This window comes from Rutidosis leptorrhynchoides, chromosome 1, assembly GCF_046630445.1.
Source record: "Rutidosis leptorrhynchoides isolate AG116_Rl617_1_P2 chromosome 1, CSIRO_AGI_Rlap_v1, whole genome shotgun sequence".
In the NCBI taxonomy this organism is placed as follows: domain Eukaryota; kingdom Viridiplantae; phylum Streptophyta; class Magnoliopsida; order Asterales; family Asteraceae; genus Rutidosis; species Rutidosis leptorrhynchoides.
In genome coordinates, this window is record NC_092333.1 from 589,162,156 (window position 1) to 589,166,300 (window position 4,145).

Below are 4,145 nucleotides of genomic sequence, written 5' to 3' on the forward strand. Positions count from 1 at the left end.
TCACTCTCCCTTTTTGAACAATTTGGCATAGCCAGGAATTGAACCCAAGTGGTGTGTTTCATTGGGCAACTCGGTGGCCACTCATGCAAGCCTCCGTGGTTTTGTTAGTATATTTTGATTACCCTATACTATGTATCCTATTATGCTCATAAAGTCAGGCAAGTTAGGGTAAACAGAGGGCTGCTTTCTGATGTGTTAGTCAACAGCTTAATTTAGTAATTGATTTCCTTGACGTCTGCAAGAGATCAATGATATGAAATTCTAGTATTTGATTATTTTTTCTCATATAATTTTGAGATATTTTCAGGGTTCTGAAATGGGTTCAATAATGTCAAGTTGTTAACAGTATTTTGGGGACTTAATGCAGATATCTAAAAACATGCATAGTGTTTTTACTGCTAGCCAAACTATCATCCCTTAATATAGGAGATCTGATCAGAGCTGTATTTGGGAAATAAATGAAACTTTGATTCGACTGTAATCCAATTAGAGAATGAGTCTACAGAAGAACAGATTCTTTTAAGCAATATGTATGTTCTTTTAACGATTTGATTTTGTTAGGATTCGGATCAAGTTCAATCCTCATCGATTTCATTGATCATTATTTTAGGTAATTCTTTCAATATGAGAGTACATATTTCTTCATACCTGTTAAATATGAATATTGTTAAAATTATGATAATGTGATAAATCAACCTAGGTTTTCGATATTAATTAACTTTTTATACAAATTGGATATATTACAAATATACTGATATTGATTTCAGCTTGCATGTCTTGATTATATATATCATTTATTTGAATAATGATTTTTAAGAGTTGAATCCCTAATATTGTTTATGAACAAACTACTATCCTTATCATATAACCATATATATTCACCTTGTACATGTTATAAGAATATGCCCTTCTAAGAAGTGCATTCATCGTCTGAAACGTGTTTATGAGGAAACTCAAGTTGTACTACTTTCAATTTGTCGAAATGTGCCACCACCTCTTTCATGCTTGGTCTTTTATTCGCCTTCTTTTTCATGCATCTGTTTGCAAGTTTAGCAAGTAGAATAATATCGTCCATCCAGGCTTCTTTAACAACTTGCATATCTAATATAGAAACTAAAACGCTATGTTTCGCCAAATACTGGAACCGTGGAACCAGGCCTTCACCAGAATTTGTCAAAGAAACTGCTTTTCGTCTAGTTAATAGCTCAATGAGGATCACACCAAAGGCATAAACATCACTTTTTGCAGTAAATTTTGCTGAATGGAAATACTCTGGATCTAAGTATCCAAATGTACCTTCTATTTGTGTTGTCAAATGAGTTTTGCTAAGATTTACTGACCTCGAAAGTCCAAAATCTGAAACTATTGCATTGTAGTTCTTATCCAGTAAGATATTTCCAGTCTTTATGTCCCTGTGGAATACCGTTGGGGATGCGTAAGAGTGTAAATAGGCTAGTGCTTCTGCTATCTCTCTTGCAATTCGTACGCGATCTTTCCATAAAAATTTGGAAACTTGTGAGAGGGTACCCGTCATGAAGATGTTGTGAGAGGGTACCGTTAGATAGATACTCGTAGACTAATAGGGGAACTTCGTATTCTAAACAACAACCCAACAACTTAACTATATTTCTATGGCTTATTTGTGCAAGAATTAGAACTTCATTAACAAATCGTTCTACCTCGTCTTCATCTATTTTGTTCGACTTTTTTATGGCCACACTGGTACCATCCGGTAACAGACCTTTGTACACTGTACCTTGTCCTCCCTTTGCAATGAATCGGTGTCTACCAAAACTGTCGGTTGCTTTTTCCATCTCATCCGCGTCATAAATTTTTATTTTCATTACACATGTATTATTAGCTGATATTTGCTGCTTTAATAGCCATCCACCGTTCTTATGAAAGAACTTCCGCCTCATTCTGTCGTTATTTCTTCTTGCAAATTCTATGAAAACCAAATAAGCAATCGCACTTATAGCTGAAAGTCCAATTGCGATTAAAATGGTTCCTGCGTATGCACAGAGTTTAGTTGAGGCATTTGCTGAGGCATTTTAGATTATTGCTATTTAGTAATGAAAAGTTTACCTGTGACAATCTTAATAACGTGCCTTTGGAAAGTACATCTTCTTTCTTCCTCGCACCTGTTGTTATCTATTTTGATGATCCAATATTGTAGAGTTAGTTAAATATGGGCATTGATATTTCTACTTTCATAATTGATTAACCAACTTTTAACTGTGCATCATGTACTTGTACTGTACAAGTGCAAAATGCACATTTGTAGTGGATCTATCAAATTTGTAAGTGAAAATATCACTTCCTTTAAAATATATTATGATGTACTCCTTCCATCCTATGTTTATTGTCACCAGACAAAAAACACACGGTGTAAGAAACATTATCATTACTGAAGCCGTGGCTTGAGTGGTATGGGGATGAATCCAACTTAGGGTACTGCCAACCCAGGTTCGATTCTTACTCCAAACAGGGAGTTTCCAACCTTTGATGGTAATGTCAAGATCAATGCGATTTAGGAAGGTCTCCGAGGGGGTTTTCTCAACCTTCGATGGTACTGTCAACATCATCGCGAATTGGGTGTCTTCATAACGTGTGTGTGGGTAAGTGGCATATGATTGCGAAGGTGTTTAAGTCCCCTATGGGTGATGGAAATATCGCCGTTCAAAAAAAAAGAAACATCATTATTACATTGTACTTTTTGTCTGTCAGTTTTACGCCCCACTTTTTATCTATCTTTTTGTCTTACATGCATACATTAAGGGCATACAAAAACTTTACCTCATTATTTTTTTCTAATTATGGAATTGGACAGTTAATTTGGGACATCTAAGAATGAAATGCTGGATAATAATTTAGGGTAAAGAGAGAGTAACAAACAGTGCAATCGGAGTTTCTTATGTGTAGATTTTAGGAACACAGATGATTCAGCAGAACAATAGAACTTGATTTCACTTTTGACATGATTACATATTTCTTTTATGATCTTACTTCACATTTAGTTTAGACACGTGAACATGTTAGTTTAAAAAGGCTTATACTTTAATGTTGAGGTCCTATGAGGAAGTTACCTTGGCATCCATTTGGGAGATAAGGGTTCCCTTCAGATCCTTCAATGCAGCGACAGTTATATCCAATGCCCGAGCTGGAGTCAATGCACTTACTGTTCTTGCCACATAAAATTTTCCCTCTTTTTTGAGCTTCGTGGCATGTTTGCCGACCGATAACCCAATCCAAGGCCACTGGGTAGGTGATAATTATATCCATGCTAAACAAGATCGATCTATTATCGATAAGTTTAGTAATCAATTCACCAATGCATTGTACTAGATCCTGAAATTGAATTCTAAATCTTCTAGTTCCGAATGGATTGCTACTTCCGCAAATGTCCGAACTATTAAAATAGTGAATAAATCTGTCACAAGTAGTAGTGCATCCAGAGTCTGATCCAAGACTGCTATTAAGAACCGGACAGAAACACCCCACTGTAATATCGGCAGATTGTTCTTGTAAAGATTTAAAATAGGGGTCTAGATGTAATATATCACTGTCTGATGATATGGACACAAGGGTAGAACCATTATATGTGAAATTTACCTTATGAACTACACGTACCCACTCTGTGGAAATTTCTAAAATGCGGAATCCTTGATTGTATACAAATTGTAGAGGAGCAATATCTTCTGCTGATCCAACACACATGACTTCAAATGATTTGTGACTGTAACAGTTTGTCCCAATGCCGTAAGGATAAGGAATAGTCACATTACCGCATGTATCCATGCAACCTGTCTTTGCTATTGAAGCTGGTGTCACATGGATGCAGAGCAATAATGAGGTGATATGTACTATCAAAAGTTGTACGAATGATTTCATGTGCATCCCCTGTATTTTTGAATATGTTGTGATACAATACAATTACTTAGAGACAAAGACTTATAGATAAATTGTTTTGTTTTTATCGTTTGGAATTTTAATAAAGACAACCTCAAGATCAAGTTCAAATTATTCCTTTATAAATAAGGATTCTCAAAGAGCTAGTTTCTGTTCTTAGATTGTCCAATTATACGTTTTGTGCTTACCAATTGCATAGGAAATGTGCTGTAGACCTTGTGGTTTTCAGCAGCCTT

General features: G+C 35.5%; 1 pseudogene; it reads right to left on the bottom strand.

Moving 5' to 3' along the window:
• Positions 1-910: 910 nt before the first annotated feature.
• On the bottom strand, positions 911-3,798 carry LOC139846739 (putative wall-associated receptor kinase-like 16; annotated as a pseudogene).
• Between the last annotated feature and the right edge of the window lie 347 nt (positions 3,799-4,145).